The sequence below is a fragment of the Hemiscyllium ocellatum genome, unplaced genomic scaffold, assembly GCF_020745735.1.
Source record: "Hemiscyllium ocellatum isolate sHemOce1 unplaced genomic scaffold, sHemOce1.pat.X.cur. R4, whole genome shotgun sequence".
NCBI lineage: Eukaryota > Metazoa > Chordata > Chondrichthyes > Orectolobiformes > Hemiscylliidae > Hemiscyllium > Hemiscyllium ocellatum.
The window spans coordinates 1,606,738-1,626,373 of record NW_026867631.1 but is presented as its reverse complement, the minus strand read 5'-3'; positions in this window follow the sequence as shown (position 1 = coordinate 1,626,373).

Here is a 19,636-nt window from a genome sequence, read left to right as displayed (position 1 = left end):
ATGAACCGTCCAACACACACTGTATTACTAAGTCCTGTAATCTTTCTCCATTTCAGTGTCATAGTGCATTTTTCCGGAAAAATGGCATATTTGCAATTCCTTATGTGCAATTCCATTTGCCACATTGTTGTCCACGGACTAGTTTGTCCATCTCCATTTTGAAGCCGTCCACCTTTACTTGATAATGATATTCCCTGCTTATCTTAGTGTCATCGCCAAACTTTGTTAGAGCATATCGGTTTCATTCCTCTAAATTAATGACACAAATGTTAAACAACTGAGGAGCCAATACTTCTGACTGTATAACTCCAATTCTTAAGTTCTGTCAAACTCATCATGACTGTTTTATTCTTAATATCTGTGTCCCATTTGGTAGCAGTTTTTCCCATATTCCTGTGCAGCACATCTGAAGGGCTAAATAATGTAAAAGAAGATCAGTGCAATAAGGGAATTTCCTCATCTCTGGAATCAACTCGAGCACATCTTTTGAACTGCATCAGAAGAATGTATGTACTGCAATTCCATGCTTCACACCTGTACAGAATATGCCAGTTGCAATCTCACGAATGCCTGTTGTGGTTCTGTTCACCGAGCTGGAATGTGTGTTGCAGACGTTTCGTCCCCTGTCTAGGTGATATACTCAGTGCTTGGGAGGCTCCTGTGAAGCGCTTATGTAATGTTTCCTCCGGCATTTATAGCTGTTTGTCTCTGCCGCTTCCGGTTGTCAGTTCCAGCTGTCCGCTGCAGTGGCCAGTATGTTGGTCCAGGTCGATGCGTTTGTTGATAGAATCTGTGGATGAGTGCCATGCATCTAGGAATTCCCGAGCTGTTCTCTGATGGCTTGTTCTATGATAGTAGTGCTGTCCCAGTCGAACTCATGTTGTTTGTTATCTGAGTGTGTGGCTACGAAGGATAGCTGGTCGTGTCGTTTCATGGCTAATTGGTGTTCATGGATGCGGATCTAGGACTAGCCACATTACCATACATCAAGAACATTTCCGAGCTGACAGCCAGACGACTGCGACCACTAGGACTCATAACAGCACACAAACTAACAGCCACTCTCAGACAACAACTCACCAGAACGAAGGAAACGAAAACCAGCATGAGCAAAAGCAATGTAGTGTACAAACTCCCATGCAAGGATTGCACAAAACACTACATAAGATAAAAAAGGAAGACAGCTAACGGTCTGCATCCATGAACACCAAACAGCCATGAAACGACATGTCCAAATATCCTTAGTAGCCACACACTCTGGTGACAAGCAACATGAGTTCGACTGGGACAACACTATTATCAATGGTGAAAATGTGTTGCTGGTTAAAGCACAGCAGATTAGGCAGCATCCAAGGAACAGGAAATTCGACGTTTCGGGTCAGAGCCCTTCATCAGGAATGAGGAATCCTCATTCCTCATTCCTGATGAAGGGCTCTGGCCCGAAACGTCGAATTTCCTGTTCCTTGGATGCTGCCTAACCTGCTGTGCTTTAACCAGCAACACATTTTCAGCTCTGATCTCCAGTATCTGCAGACCTCACTTTTTACTCTATTATCAATTGGCAAGCCAAACAGAGAACAACCAGGGAATTCATCCACAGATTCTATCAACAAAGGCATCGACCTGGACCCAACATGCCGGCCACTGCAGCAGACAGCTAGAACTGACAACCGGAAGCAGCAGAGACAAACCACTATAAATGCCGGTGGAAACATCACAGAAGCGCTTTACAGGAGGCGCCCAAGCACTGAGGATGTCAGCTAGACAGGGAACGAAAAGTCTGAAACACAAATTCCCAGCTCGCCAAAAAGAACCAAAACAATGTGCACCCGAGCAACAAATCTTCTCACAAACGTTGATCACGAATGCCTTGCATAATTGCAGGAACACGACCCTACTTTTATACTCTATCGTATAGAAAGAAAAATGCCGAAATAACACTTCCCCTACTCATTTTGTGCTGTAAGAGCATACAGGCTTTCTGTGTTATGCATAAGGAATCCCAGATCCCTGTGCAGATAAGTACTCTGAAAGTTCTCTACATTCAGATATTAAGTTGTCTTCCTCTTCCTCTGACCGACATGGTGAAATCTATAATTATTCACTGTAAATTTCATCTTCCAAATTTTGCCCCATTCATCTCTATTATCCTTAATCGTTTGCAAATGTCTTATATCTTCATTGCAACCTACTTTCCCATCTATTTCAGTGTCATCCAAAAATTTAACTGAAGTACTTTTTTTTCTCTTATCCAAGTGATAAGCTGTATGAAAATAGTTGGTGCCTGAGGAATGAACATAATGCCAGCTTACAACATATATTATGAAAACCAGAACATAAACAATGTATTCCGTCCAATTTTGTCCCGCCAATCCTCCATCAAGGATAACAATTACTCCGAACCACATGTTATCTAATAATATACCTTACTCTTTTGTGAGTCACACTGTGCAACAATATGCAGAAATCTTACATCTTCAAGATCCCCGTTATTCAACTTGCCTGTCAATTTTTTCAAGAAAACAGGCAAATAATTCAAACATGATTTATCCTTCATATATTCTTGTTTATTCTGATAGATTGTGATTTGACTTTGCAAATCTCCTGCTCTTACCTCTTTAGTAATAGATTCTAATATTTTGATGTAAATTGCAACAGCTTGCACAGAACTCATTATGCAGCAATGCTGGTGAATGCTCAAATTCTTCCTTTTCTATATGCTCCAGTCTCTTCCAATTCATGCTGTTATGACACCTTTTATGACAGTTAAAAGCAGCACAGGCGCACCATTTTTTCTCAATAAGGTAACAATATACATAACAAGAATTTGAGCAACTCGAGTAGTCCATTGTCTGGAAACATTAGCAAATTCGAATTCGGCCAATGAGTTTAAATTATACCCCCATAAAAAAGACCAATTTCCGATCAAGTTTGAATTGTGTATATTCACAATCTTAAAAGACAATGGCACAAACCAAATTTTCTGGGGTATGACTGCAGAGGAAAATTGAACAGTTGAGAAGAGAACAACCAGGTTGTAGTATGTCTCTCTTTGAAGTACCTTTTCGATCAGTAAGCTGCAACGCAGAATTTCCCAACAAGGAGAAAAGAAGACACAGGAAGATTCGAAGACAAGAGCCTACAGCTGCATGATTTGAGATAAGAAGTTTTGTTTTTTTTTTAAATCATTATTGGGAGTTTTATTAGATTGGTTTTTAAATCATTATTTGGAGTTTTCTTATTGATGGATATGCAAAAGATAGGTTGGAGAAAAATTGTAAATCATGGGTTGTTAATTATTCTCCGTTATACTTGGAGAAATAAATTGTTAAGTTTACTTTACGTAGTTCTGGCTACTCGAATTTTTACAGATTACAGCACCTGTTGCTGGTTTTAAATTAAGCAGGAGAGTTTACCCCGTGTCGTAACCCTATAATGGACACAAGACTTTAAAAGGTCTGCTCTGATTCCCGTGTAAGAGCTTTGAGTGGCTGAATGAACTCATTCGTTTTCTGGTTGACACACTTGATGGACTGAATGTCCTCCTGGTGTTCCAACATCATAGTCTCGATGGCCTGAAATTCTTGCTTCTGTTCTGATTGAGAAGATCACTGTCTGCTTATCTGTTAATTGTGTAAAAGGCTTGAAGGTTTCTGGAATCATTTTGTTGCAATGTAAATGTTTCAGGAGCTGAAGAGTCTCCTAGTCCTCCACTTTTGGCTCTAGATTCAGAGCGTTGAGATCCTGCATTCTTGAACTGGGTTTCGCAGAGTGACTGGTCTTCTCTTGCTCTCACACAATAAACCCATGGCTGAATTACCTTATCCTTTCCCTTGAAATGAAATACACCATGACAAAATGGGACATCATGCACTTTGTTCGGAAAAGTAGAGCCACGGGCTATTTTGTTAAATAGGGAGAAAATTCAGAAATCAGAAATGCAAAGAGACCTGGAAGTCCGAATCCAGAATTGTCTTAAGGTTAGCTTGCAGGTTGAGTCTTTAGTTAGGAAGGTAAATGTAATGTTTGAACTTCCGTCGAGAACGTACACGTCTAAAAGGAGAGATGCATCTCCGGGGATTTCTGCAGCCTTGTTCAGAACAAATTTACAATTTTCTGAGCAATTTTATGCCTTATGGCTCAGAAAGGATGTCCAGGACCTGGTGCAGGTCAAATGCTACCTCGTTCCTGATATGAATGATATTAGTCTTTCGTTACACAAGCCCATAGTCGCTTGGTATTTTTAGGAAATTTTCAGGCTCTTACTCCATAAAGATAGACACAAGGGCACTGTTTAGCTTCCCTGTAATCTTTCAATTCTGTGCAATAAATTATCCTGCCTACATACTCACTAATCTACGTTTGACCTTGCTTTCACTTTTCTTTTCAAATACCTAGAGAAGCTTTTCAATACTTTTTATGTTTCTTGGTGGCTTGTATTCATATTGTCCTTTCGATTTTATTCTCAGTTTGTTTTGGCCTCCTTGCTGAATCTTAAATTTAACTGAATCCATGATATACCACAGTATCTGGCATTTTTCTAAGCTGCTTCGTTTCATCTAATGCATAAGGTTGACGAACCAGATGTATTTCAAAACAGAATTTCGGAGGAAGCAACAGCAGAGAAATTCATTGTATTCTAGATTCCTGTGATATTTTCCTATGCATTCTGCAAAGCGAGTAAGATATTCTGGATACCTCAAAGCTTTGAAGTGAAATTCATTGGACTAGCAAGGGAAGAAGAGTGACAAATTGCAGAACTTGTCATCCACAGGCGGAAATTTGTTGGAACCTGTTATAAAGGATGTGATATTAAATATTTAGAAAGTAACAGCAAAAGGTGGCAGAAAGCTAATGCATTTATGATAGGGAAATTGCAATTGACAAACTTTTTCATGATGTCGTTTGAAGATGGGTCTTCTAAACACAGAGAACCGTGAACCAGTGGATGTGAGATATGTGGATATTCAGGAGGATTTTTTTTTAATGAACGCACAGAGTGAGTTAGTAAATGAAATTAAGGCAAAGGTTATTGAGGTGAACATAGGCAAATAGACTGAAAAAATTTAGTTTTGCGTTATTTTTAAAGGGCATCACAATATAGAGGTCAAGACGTATTTCTTCAGTTGCAGAGAATGTTGCTGAGACTTTCCCTCGAGTATTGCGTGTACAGTTATGATGCCCCAACCTAAGAAAGAATATACTGACAGCAGCAGATGTATAAATGGCAAGATCGTGTGGTGACGCAAAATGTATCTGTTCTCCTGCGTTTCAAAGAATGACATGATCACAACCACACTTAGAAAATTCAGAGAGAGAGGATTGACTACCGCAAAGGCATGGCCCTTTGCTGTCAGGCAATATTAGGAAGAATTCCATGACAGTCTACATATATTCCGGATGTATAAAATTACCAGAACGCTGAGGGCCAATTAGAAACTAAAGAGTGCAAGCTGTGCGTGAAGCTGGGGATCATTAGTAGATTGCTACGTGAGTGCCTTGCATTTGTTGTACTTGGAATAAGGTGGATGAAAGTACTGATTTTGTGAAGGTGAACTGCGAAGCTCTTAAGCAGATTGATACAAACTGTGAACGTGGACTGATGGATTTGGATGTTTTAAAATCGGTCAAATCCTCACGTTCCAATGGGTTGTATCACAGAATGTTATGGAAGACAAGAGAGGAAGGGCTCTGACTTCAATTTGTACCGGTATAGCAGACAGGAATCTGGCGCAATGCATCACAGTTGTTGGACTTAGGCCTGGCGCCATGTGCTGAGCTGCTGCTGTTTGCAATTTTGTTCCTGCACTGTAATAATTTTTGAATCTTTCGCAGATGCGGTAAGAAATTCTATCATTTTCCTTTGATCCAGTTTTATATAACAACAGGATTCTTTTTTTTAATTCGTAAGATCTGTTCTCGAGTATTTTTTTTTACCAAAGATAGCGCCATTAAAAGGAAACGATAATATAAAGGAAATAAAATCACCATAATACTGTACTTGTGTTCTGCAGTACAAGTGACAATAAAACAATAATTATCCCAAGAAGTTTGTGGCCACAGGGAAGGTGCCAAAATGTTGGAAAATAGTTCATGTGGTTCCAGTTTACAGGATGGACAATGGAGATGGGTCTGGTAAGTATTAGCACAATGAGTATCACATCAGTGGAGAAGGTAGTCATGCCTCATGAATTTTAAAAGTAAATCGAGGAAGTTCTTTATATGTTTCGAGAAGACTCACATATGAAACTGACAAAGAAAATACAATCTTATATTATCAAGTGTAACTTGTAAAGTTTCATTCAAAGTTGCCTTAGTGTCATGAGACAGAGGGTTGTGTTCGTAAGCTGTTCGTGTGACAGGAGACCACAGGTTGTTGTACGGCAGGGAGCTGTGTTGTGTCCCTTATTATTTGTAGTATTCGTATGTGACAAGTAGATATGAAAGTGGAGGGGTGTGATGGAGAGTTATAAATAAGTTTCCATTTAACATGAAGAGGGGTCGTGTGATTGGCAGTGAGGAGGATAGTCGTATGTTACAAGAAGGGAGAGATAGAATGGTCAGATGTACAGGTCAATTGCAAACAGAATTTAAGCCTAATAAATATGAAGTGATGCAATTCAGAAGAAGGAACAAATAATCAAGCATTCAATGAATGGCAGCACTCTCAGAAACTCAGAAGGTGTTTATTCACAGATCACTGGATGTGACAGGACTGATTAACGTGCGAGTTAGGAAAGTAACTAATATGTAAGCAAAGCTTGTAACCATTTAGCCATAGATTATGAGAGCTTTAAAATGCGTTGCTTAGGGTACAGATGGAGTACAGTGCGCATATTTTGTTGAAGGTAGGAGGTCATAGTCGGTCAGGCAGCATCAGAGGAGTATGAGGTTCGATGGTTCGGGCATAATCTTTTCATCAGGAATGAAGATTGTGAAGCATGGGGTCTGGGAGGGGATGATGCTGGGGGAAGGTATCTCGGAATGCGTTAGGTAGGTGCAGGAAGGGTGAAAGTGATAGGTCAGAGAGGAGGGTAGAGCAGAGACGTGGGAAGGAAGGTGGACAAGTAGGACAAGGGAGCAGTGCTAAGTTGGAAGGATTGGTCTGAGATTAGGTTGGGGGGAGGGTAAATGGTGAAACTGGTTCAAGGCACACTGTTCACGTGTTGTTGGCGTGTCCCAAGGTGGAAGATGAGGGGTTCTTCCTCCAGGTGTCGAATGGTTAGGATTTGTCGATGGAGGAGGCCCAGGATATGCATATCCCTGGTAACATGGTAGGGGAAGTTACCGTTTCAGCCACAGAGCGGTGTGGCTGGCTGTTTTGGGTGTGCCAGGGAATATCTCTGAAACTATCCAAAGTTCACGTCCTATGTCCCGATTGTAGACGAGACCACATCATGCAATGAATACAGTAGATGACGTGTGTGAAGTACAGATAAATTTCCATTGGACGTGGAAGGATGCTTTCGGGCCTTTGACGGAATGGAGGGGGGAGTTGGTGGTGCAGGTTTTTGTGGCAGGCGATATTAGTAACGGAGAGACCGGGCTGTGTACCTGACAAGGAAGTCGCAGAAGGAATGATCACAGCGAAATGCACATAGAGTTTGGGAGAGAAACACATCTCCGGTGGCAGGGTCTGTTTATGAGGGAGGCGATGGCTGTTGATGATAAAATGTATCTGGTGGCTGAGGGTCAGGGCGATTGGACGGTTGGGGGTTCAAGAGTGAAGGTAGGGGAAGTGGGGGCGATGTGCTGCAAGGGATTTCCGGCAACTTTAGAGCGGAAGTTGCTTTCTTTGAAGAAGTAGATAATCTAGGATATTCTACGGTTTAATTGGTCTTCTTGGAGCAGATGCAGCGAAGTCCGTGGAATTGGGAATAAGGGGTAGCGTTATTACAGGAGGAAGTGTAGTCCAGCTTGTTGTGGCTTTCCGTCTTGAATCAGTCGCCATAAATAGAGATTGAGACGTACAGGAATTTGAGGGAAATATCGTAGGTTGTCCAGGTCAAGTTGAGGTCGGGATGGAATGTGTTTCTGAAGTTGATGAACAGTTCAGAATTCTCGTGGGAGTACAAGGGAGCGCCAATAGAGTCATCGATGTAGCGGCGCAACATGTGGGAAAGTGTAGCTGCTGAAGATGGAGTGTCCCACGTACCCGATGATAAGGCAGGCCCTTGAGGGTGCCCCTTTTACTGGAGGAAGTGGGAGGTTTGGAAGAAGACATTGTGGAGTGTTAGGACCACATCAGTCAGTCAAAAGACAGTGTCAGTGGAAGGATGCTGGTTGTGTTGATGCGACAGGAAGAAACGGAGGGCTTGGCGTCCTTCATCATGTTGGGTACTTGTATACAGGGACCGGATGTCCATGGTGAAGCTCAGGTGTTGTGGGGCCGGGGAAACGAATGGGAATCAAGGTATGCAGACAAAATTTCGCTGGGGCAGCTGCAGGCTGTGACACTGGGTCGACTGGGACAGATTTTGTTGTCACATTACAGTAAGGATGGCATGACGCTGGAATAGGTGCAGTGGAATTCTCCAGGATGTACTGAATTCTACTGCAAATCATAGCAGCTATTATGAGAGGCTGGTTGGCTCAAGTTCTTTGCTGTGGAGCAGAGAAGATTTGGATGGATTTAACTTTAAAGTATAAGATTATGAGGGGCATAGACAATTGGGCAAAGAACAGCTGTTCCTTCTAGCCAATGGAACAAGAAAAAGGGACCGTACATTTCCAGCGAAGGGTTTGGGGATTAAATGGGATTTGGGTTGTTTTATATTCAATGAGGTGAAAGGGTCTGGAATGCACTTCTTGAGCGGATAGTTGTCACGGGTAACCTCACAACTCGGATGAGAACTTGAAATCTCATTACATTCACAGCTGTGGGCCACATGTCGGAAATTGGACTGATGCAGATCATCCTGGGTTTTGACTAAAATTTAGTGCCTCTGTACTTGTGGAAAACAAATCATTGAGCATCTTAGGACACGAATTGATGGTTTTCTGAAGAGTACATGAACACGAGGTATAATGTTGAACTGTAATAGCTTCTAAAAATATTCCAGTGAGAAATGTCAGAGAAAACAACAGCAGCTTACTTACAGTCTGAAAGCAGTGAATGGAGAACAGGGTGGTGGCGGAACGATGAAGCAACGTTGTCAGTTCTTTCTTCACAGAAGAAAACAAAACAAAACAAACTAAGCAAAATTTTCCCAACAACATCAGGAATCCTAAGTCTGGTGCGACAAAAGGAATGGAATTAATTTAGCAAATAAGATGTTTTGGGAAAACTATTTAAAGTAATGGACGCAGACAAATTCAGTATAGATTTATGAAAGGGAATTATGTTTGAAAAACCGACTGCTGGCTACATGATGAAGAAGTCATGCATTTAGCTTTTCAGACAACCTTTTTTGATATATTGCCAAGCTCAGTGTGCAAAATCAAATCTTATGGGATTGAATCCAGTATAGGTATGATTTTATTAAGGGAGAGCTGACAGGAAACAGTGAGCTGAATTTTTGCTTTTAGTTTTAATTTTATTGTCACGTGCGTTTTTCTGTAAATTTGTAATTAAATGTCATGTAATGGCAACACTTTAAATAATTTAAGAAGAAGGAAATAAAAAAAAAGATTTGATTTGAAGAGAGCCCATCTTGGGTCACATTGTTCACTTTGTCGATGCGTGCACTGCCATCTTTCAAGCTCCACTTCATTCCTATCGACACTGGAAACAATTACCTTCAAGTTACTGGTCATGAGGCGCCTTCTTTTCCGCTGGACAGCCACTTCTCCACCACCACCTCTTCACCTCTTTACTTGACCCACCCATGTCAGAGTTGTTTCTGTTACCACTTCATCCTGCTCACTGATGTTGTCGTCATTCCCTTCTGCCAGCGATTATCTGCAACTACCAGCGTTGCACCAAAACAACAATAAAGTTGCTGATCTTCAGGTGATAGCTTTTGTTGCCGCTCCTGTCTCATTTAAATTGCCTCTGTCAATCAATCAGACACTGATTCCAGGTTTTGCCTTTGCTCCTGAAAAGCATGTAATGACTTTCTCTCCTCTATGCTGGGCCAATCGAGGTCTGCGTCCTCTGCCTCCTGTGGTCCGCACCCTGAGCCTGGCTCGAGGTTGTTGGCTGGTCCATCTGAGATCCACATTGGGCCGGCTTGAGGTTGGTTAGGTGCGTCCAGCTCAAAGCCCAGCTTGAGACAATTCCCTGTACCTGGCTCAAGGTCCACTTCCCTGGACCCAGTTCAAAACCACTTTAGATTCCGTTGTTAGGCACCCGCTATCGTCGAAGTACTGAGAAAGCTGAGGGCCAGCTAAGTATGTGAACAAAATTAAAGACATGGGAGATAAAGAAAAGCAAATAGAGTGGATAAGCTCCAGCACAGGGTCACTAGACCGCCAACATCTTGGGCTGGGAGCATTGGAATAAAGGACTTTTTTTGAAGTGGTAGGCTCATGATATCTCACAGGGGTGGGTGCTTGGACCTTGCTATGCACAACACACAACAAACATTTGGTTATGTAAATCCACTGCTATATTTCCAAGTCTGCTGAGAGCAGGGAACGATGTTGGTTTGGAGTGTCAATTAGGATGTAAAATGATCCAAGGTGATTGAGACAAGTGGAGGGAATGTGCAAATCCAGAGCAGAAAATAGACAATAGACAATAGGTACAGGAGTAGGATATTCTGCCCTTCAAGCCAGCGCCACCATTCATTATGATCATGGCTGATCATCCTCAATCAGTATCCTGTTCCTGTCTTATCCCCATAACCCTTGATTCCACTATCCGTAGGAGCGATATCCATCTCTTTCTTGAAAATATCCAGAGACTTGGCCTCCACAGCCTTCTGGGGCAGAGCATTCAATACACCCACCACTCTTTGGGTGAATACGTTTCTCCTCAATTCTGTTCTAAGTGGCCTACCCCTTGTTTTTAAACTGTGCCGAGCATTTATTTTAATTTAAGATCAATCTAATCTATACAGCTCTCGATTTACTGCCGGCCATTTGCTTGTCCATCAGTCGCTTAAATGTCTCTAATTTGTCTGACTCTGATATCGCCACTGACAGTGCATTCCTCGTACCCACCATTTTCTGCATAAAGAACCTACATCTGACATCTCCCTGTACCATTCTCCAATCATCTTAAAACTATGAGCGGTCGTGACAGCAATTTCAGCCCTGGGCAAAAAATTCTGGCTATCTACTCTATCTTTATCTCTCATTACCTTGTGCATCTCGATCAAGTCACCTCTCTTCCTTCTTGTCTCCAGTGTGAAAAGCCCTAGCTCACTCAGCCTCTCTTCATAAAAGAAGCCCTCTAATACAGGCCACATCCTGGTCAATCTCCTCTACACCTCCTGAAAGCATTTGTATCCTTCCTATAATAAGACCACCAGAATTGGGTGCAATATTCCAAATGTGTTCTAACCAGAGTTTTGTCGAGCTGCAGCAATATATCGCGGCTCATAAACTCAATCACCCAATTGATGAACTCCACAACGCCAATCGTCTTCTTACCAAGCCGATAAACGTTGGTGGCAACTTTGAGGGATTTATGTATGTGGACTGCAAGCTCCTGCTGTTCTTTCACATGCCAGGAATCCCGTCTTTCATGCTGTTTTCAGCATTCAAATTCGATCTTCCAAAAACAATTACTTCTCATTTATCCCGGTTGAACTCCATTTGCCATTTCTCAGCCCAGATCTGCATCGTGTTAATGTCTTGTAGTAGCGTCCAACAACCCTCCACATTATCTACAACACCACTTACCTTTTTGCCATCAGCAAGCTGACCAACCCATCCTTACGCTTCTTCATCCAAGTCGTTTGTAGAAACTACAAATATCAGAGGCCGAAGAACAGATGACTGTGGGACATCACTGGTCATTGACCTGCAGACGGAAGACTTCCCATCCATTACCACTCGCTGTCTTGTTTCATTTATCCCACACCTCCTAACTTTCTGAATAAACCTAGAATGATTATTCTTATCAAAAACCTACTGAAATCCGTATGTACCAAGTTCACTCCTCAACCTTAGTCAACTTGTATTGGCACATCTTCAAATTAATCAATAAGACTCGTGAGGCATGACTTATGCATCAGAAAGCCATGTTGATTATCTTTAATCAAATTCTGTTTTTTGTTCCAAATAGTCTTAATTCCTAACTTTCAGAATCCATTCCTCTATGTTGTGTACGTCAGAAGTAAGAATGACTGCGCTGTAATTCCCTGGGATTTCTGTATTTCCTTTCTTGACCAGGAGTAGATAATACAGTGTGAGGTTTGTTCGACATGAGGCTTGTGACTTTATTTGCAACGGCTTTGTTTCCAGGGTGTTCCTACAGACATGTTTAGGGACAGATACATCTATGACAAGTAGTTTGTTGAGAATGTTATTTCACTCATCACTTCACATTTGACTGGCTGGTATGTGTTTGAGGCTTCTCCCTGCTCAAATGTGGGCCTTTGGATAAACGGTTGGTGATAGACATTGACGTATCAAAACCAGAATATATTCTGTATCCTTGCCACCATCAGTACTTCATTCTTTCTGTTTCCAACATGAAGGAGAACCAAATTATCACCGAGGCGTTGTGTGGAGGGTGGCAGATGTCCATCATCAGGTGATTTATTTGACTAATGTTAGTTTGTAATGATGAAATTTCTTGGGCTCCTGAATCAAGGTTAGATTAGATTCCCTGCAGTGTGGAAACAGGCCCTTCAGCCCAACAAGTCCAAATCGACCCTCTGAAGAGCAACCCACCCAGGCCAATTCCCCGACGTTCACCATTGACTAATGCACCTAACACTCAGGGCAATTTAGCATGGCCAATTTGCCTAACCCGAAGATCATTGGACTGTGGGAAAAAACCGGAGCACCCAGAGGAAACCCATGCAGACTCAGGGAGAATGTGCAAACTCCACATCGACATATGACCGAGATGGGAATTGAAACACTGAGCCACCATGCCCGGCCGCAATGTCAGGGAATTCTAGGGTTTGTGCTTTCCAGACTTTATACTACGATGTCACTGGTGGGTCGGCCTGTCGGTGAGTTAGAATCCATCAAGTGATGGTGATGGGATTTCATGAAACATTAACCATGATGTCTTATTCTGTGAGTATTTTGAGAGAAGACTGTACTTTGAACAATCAAAATACAGAATAAATGTGACATTGGAGAAAGGTATGATGGCTTAAAACCTGAATGATAAGCGCTCTATCTGAATGTGTGCTGTATTCTCAATTGAGATTGAGATTTTCAATGCATACATTGAGGTAAGTTGATGTCATTTAATGGCTGTAGATAGACGTGGGCACAGAGTCGTCGATATTGCTAACGACATATCCAGAACATTTTAGAGCTGCGAGTGTTACGAAAAAACGAAAGTAAGGAATGACATGAATGTGACAGAGCTTCTTCCGCCATATGTGGTATTGGCTGCATATTCTTGTTTTTGTGTACAAACTGACAGTTAAATTGATACTGGAAACCGATTTCCATCATGAGGCTGAATTAATCACAAACAAGCTTAACGGTGATATAGATCTTTATGACTCTAACATTCCATAACTGACATTCTACAGAATATTCTATAAACGAAATTCCCCAAAAAGTTCCATAATAGATATTCCCTGGAACATTTTATTACCGATTTTTTTCCATGGCATGAAATGATCGACATTTTGGCACAATGAAACATTTTCTAACTGACGTTCTCAAGAACATTCTGCAACGGACAGTCTCCTGAGCATTCTGTGACCGTTTTTCCTCTGAACATTGTATAATAACAATTTCCCCAAAACATTCTATATCTGACATTATCCGTAGCCATCTACACCTGGCATTCCCTGGAACGTTATGGAACCAAAATTCCCTGGAACTTTTTATAACTGACATTATCTGTGAACAGCAGGACCTCAGTTAATTAAATAACAGATAAAATCCAGACGGAATAGATATGCGCTTTGAAGTCCCTTCAGGCAGTTAATGTGTTGTCATTGCACTTACATTTCGTCACGATTGATGATCGACCACAGTTGACACTAAACGACAGAAATTTACAAACTCATTTTATGTTCAAGGAAGTGGGAGAGAGTTATTCGGGTTGGCAATGTTTTCACACTCCACATTAGCAATTGTAGAGAAGTGACCTGTGTCTACTCTCGAGTGAGTGACTGGGTGGGAATGTTCTAAAAACCATCTGTTCTTAGGGATGTATGTCTCTGTGTTTGGGTAGGGAGTGCTTTCATGTTTTCTATCACGTTTTTGTGAGTAATTCAAAACTTTATATGTGTTAAGTCAGTTTCAATTATTTCAATAAATCTCTGAATGCAGTGACACATTTGAAAAAGTCACTGAGTCCTCAATCAAACTGGTACCGTTGCTTCCAGGCTGATGTATAATTTGTTTGTTTTCATTCCTCACAGTTAATGGAGTGACGATTTACGTCCTGCTTTATAAAGATTGCCGATTGTCTCCATGTGTCAGACGTTACCTGGGGGCCATGGCAGTGGCAGATCTACTGATCATTATCCTCGACCTGATATTGAGACACATTCCTATTGTTTATTGGGAACAGTTTTATTTCTTGTTGTACATCCCAGTCTGTAATATCCATGCCGTTCTGCTTTTTGCAGCTACTGACTGTTCTGTTTGGTTCACCGTCAGTTTCACCTTTGACCGGTTTGTGGCCATTTGTTGCCAGAAGCTGAAAACTAATTACTGCAGTGAGAAAACAGCGGCTGTGGTTCTGGGAACAGTGACTGTGCTGAGCTGTTTAAAGAACATTTTCTGGTATTTTATGTTCACGCAGTGGAATTGGCTGGTCAACCGCCCCTGGTTTTGTGATGTAACAGAGAATGTTCGGTACTCTCCTTTCTGGGTCACAATCGAGTTCCTCCACCACATTCTGAACCCGACTCTCCCATTTTTCCTGATTTTGGTGCTCAACATTTTCACTGTCAGACACATTTTAGTGGCCAGCAGAGCCCGAAGGAGACTCCAGGCTCACAATAACGGGGATGTTCAGTGTGATATAGAAATGAGAAATCGAAAGAAATCTATCATTCTATTATTTGTGATCTCGACCAATTTCATCCTGTTATGGGGAACGTTAATGGTCTATTCCATATGGGGCAGAATGTACGATTTTGGGTATAAATCTGTGTCTCTGGATTGGTTTGTGCAGGAATTGGGCTTCATGCTGCAACTCCTCAGTTGCTGTACGAACACTGCCATTTATGCTGTGACCCAGACTAAGTTCAGACAACAGATGAAGAAAGTGCTAAAATACCCCTTTACCAAAATTCATCATGCAAACAAGACACTAATAAATCCATCCGGGATTTTATCTTTCCAAATCAATGATTCAACTATGAAGGAGCCTGCAGATATGTTAAATAACTGAAGGTAGTGTTTATTTATCCAACCTTCTCCCCCAGGGTGTTACAGGGACACATTCCAATGTTCCTGTCAACTCTGGGGCCAATCAGGTGAGGCATAAATGCACTTACTGTATCTGTAACTTCAATTTATGCATAAGAAATTGTGCCAAAAGTAGAACAAACTATATTGTTGTTTGCCTATTTGTTGAAGAAACTGAGCTAGAGACAGGCAGACTCAATCCCAATTCCTGGTCCTCAAGAAAGGGGAGGGCATCAGCGACGAACTCAGAACTAGGGATGAAGTCACTCTGTCTAGATTTTCCATATCGACCTAACCTAGGCAGATGCAATCTATCTCCCCTATTGCCTCTCCCTCCATTCCTCCAGCCCTTACTCCCATTGTCCCTCTCACTCTCCTCACATTTTGTCTCCTGCTCATAGCTCAGGATAAACATCAATCGGCAAAACGGCTCTGAGTCTCCAAAGACATTGTTTGTAAAACGAAGCAACTATACAACCTGAGATACGTACTCCAAAAAAAGAATCTGCCACTTGTGTACTGACGTAGTGAGGCCAATAGACAGTGGCATTATTCAAATTTATAAACAAGGAGAGAGAGAGAGAGACAGACAGACACAGTGAGCTTTTCTGAGCCTTTGATTAATCACTTTTTAACCTTCCATCCAGTTAGTCCCATTGGTGCTAAAAATAGAATCGCAGATGCAAACACATTGAAACACACATATATAGTCAAACGTCAACATTACGATCAGCATTGTGTCACACTAAACACAACAGCGACACAGACAGAGAAATGGTGTGCGGGGCTCACCTCAATTCATTGGATTCAACCCAAAATCAGCAGAGAGCACACTGTACAGAAACACAGGCGAAAATGCACACAGGCAGTAATACACACTAATACACGCACTCAGATACACTAGTTCATGCACGCACAGCTACAAACATACAAAGGCAATTCGACAGAGATAGACACATACAGTGACAGAGACAGAAACACTCTTAGACTTGTACACTTACCGGTATGTATGCACACGTATGCAGACAGCAAGAGAGATATTTAGAGGCAGAAACATAAGTATGCACACAAAGGCACTGACACACACACACACACACACACACACACACACACACACACACACACACACACACACACACACACACACACACACACACACACACACGTACATACATATACACACATTGGATTCGATTGGGACAACAGCACTATTATAAGGCAAGCCAAACAGAGAACAGCCAGTGAATTCCTAGAGGCATGGCACTCATCCACAAATTCTATCAACAGACACATCGACCTAGACCCTATATACAGGCCACTGCACCGGACAGCAACTGACAACCAGAAGCGGCAGATTCCAACCTGTATAAATGACGGAGGAATCAGCACAGAAGCGCTTCACAGGAGGCTCCCAAGCACTGAGGATGTCACCTAGAAAACAAAAACTCCCAGCTCGGCGAACAGAACCACAACAACGAGCTACAAATCTTCTCACAAACTTTGAATATACACACAGGCACATACAAAAGGAGAAGAAGAGTTGAATTTACGTGTCTTCCGCTTGTTTAGGAGTAGCAGAACTGTGGTTTTATTTCAAACAAATTGTTAATGCCTTCGCCATTTATAAAACCATTCAACTTAACCGAGAATTCAAGGGACAAAAGTTGCAGTAAATGTTGTTCTTAAAATACATACATATGAATCTGTTCTATCAGAATGTGAGCTTTCAGTGTGCTATCGCATTTTGAAATACCCCAGAACTTTTGAACATGAAGTTTTTATCGTGAATTAGTAGCGTGGTAAAAGAATTTCATGGTCATTCAGTTCAATGTGGTGAGTGCATTACAAAGAGTACTTTGATCGCAATCATTATGAAGCTAATTAAAACCATTGGTATGAAAACTAATAAACAAACAAAAGTTTAACGAAAGTGCCAATTTAAGACCTCAAAACCATCAACATCTGGCTTTCTGGTGATATGTTATATTGTGTAAAGGGTTGAATCAGCTACATATATTGGACAGTTTTTTTTCATTAATGTTTGCGAAACTGCCCCTTGGGTACTTCACACAGTTTTGGTCCCCTTACTTAAGGATAGATGCAGTTCTATTTGAGACAGTCAGACGAGTTTCATTTTGTTGATTCCAGATGTAAGGTTTGTCACATGAAGCTATTTAAATGAACACGCTCTGACAATGAGAAAAAAATGATAGAAGATCTAACTGAGGTACAGCAATATTAGTTTCATGTAGCACCTCATCAAACCACACCATTTATAAATTAACACTATATAGAATAACAGGATTTACCATAATCCTCGACTTCTTATGCTGCAAATGAAACACACACACACACACACACACACACAAACACACACACACACAAACACACTCTCTGCTTTCCATTTCCATAACGCACTGTAGATTTTTTATGTTGCAATTAGGAGTCGTATCGGTGTTTCTAAATTGACTTTTCGAGTGTAATTGATGCTTTGAATATTGCAAACAGCGATTACATGTCTTTTCGATTGTCCAGAATATTTGAGTAAACGGCACACTTTCTGGATCCATAAATGTCAGTTAATTAAGACTTGCTGCCATGCAAGATGTTAAAGGGGATTGACAAAGTTGACACAGAGAAGATTTGTTCTGACTGACAGGGATTCTAGAATGATGGTCAAAAGTTTTTTGGGGGCAAGATATAACAGAATTATAGCAGAAATAATGAGAAATTAATTCACTCATAGGATTTTGAATTTGAGGAATTCACTGGTACAGAATGCAGTCGATGCAAGGACATTGACTCAATTTAATAATCGTTTGAAGGGCTATGGGGAGAGGGAAGGAAATAAAATTTATATTATCTCTAAGTGTATCAAACAGCAGAGAAGGTTACAGGAGCTGAATTGCGTACTTTTGTTCATAGTTCTTATATACACCCAAATGCCGTTGAGGCAGTTTATGAATTGGTGTGGAAAATGTTTAAAATATTGCTCTCAAATATATTGACATTTATGGAGAAGAATGGGGATTGAAGGACAAAGTTACTATTACTGCCTTTGCAGCAGATTGCTACCGTACATTGTTAATGGGCAAACACTGATGCTAACTGGTTACAATGCCCAATGTCTGCAAAAATGAAAGAGAGTTGAAAATGTGTTGCTGGTTAAAGCACAGCAGGTTAGGCAGCATCCAAGGAATAGGAAATTCGACGTTTCGTGCATAAGCCCAAATGAAAGAGAGTCAATTTGTGCCAGATCAGATTAGGAAGCAAGCATAACAGTTTGCTCATAGCAAAAGAATATCTAACCTGTGTTTTAAAAGTTTAAAGTTCTCAGAATATCTTCAGAATCGACACAAAGAAGGGATTTCTGCAAGAGGGCGAAGGAGTAGCTGCCACTCGAGTGAGTAATGGATGAGTAGGACAGGAGACAAGGATCACTGAACTTCGACTGAGTTGCTACATAAATAAATGTGCTTCTATAGCATCTCATACTGCGCAGTGTGAAACCAACTTGTTGAAATACAAATAAAGAATCTGTGTAATGTCTGTGATCTATTCCTGAAATGTTACAGCACAGGAATTTCAAAATATATGCGAAACAGAGTTGAACAAAACAACTGGATATTGTGAAGTGCAATACCATAGACTTCATTCTGCTCTCCATTTCGGAATCCCTGGGATTGTCTTTTTTCTGTTGACCTTTGTCCCTCGTGGACTCGACTGGACACTAAAATTTGTCTGACCATCAGACTATTAAGCAACAAGATTAAAGTGAATGTTAACAATGGTGAAAAAGCTGTATCAAAATTATTTAAAACCAACAGATGCAGGCTCAGCGTAATAATTTGACTTAGTCTCACAAAGGAAAAGTGGCATTGTTGATTCTTGTATAAGGCAGAAATCACAAATATAAAGGAACTTTTTTAATCAGAGAAAAATGTGGGTTATTGCGAAAACCACAACAGAAGTTTTATAGGTGCAATATGTAATTCTTAGCTCTTGGAAAAAATGGCAGGACATAAACCGAATGAAAATTTGACGGTGAATCAGACAGAATAATCTATACTGGCATGCGTCTTGACAAGGATGAATCACATTCAATAGCGAGGTGCAGAAATGAAGATGGACGAAAATTATATTTTATACATCTCAGTATGACCTCTGCAATAATGACCATTAGATC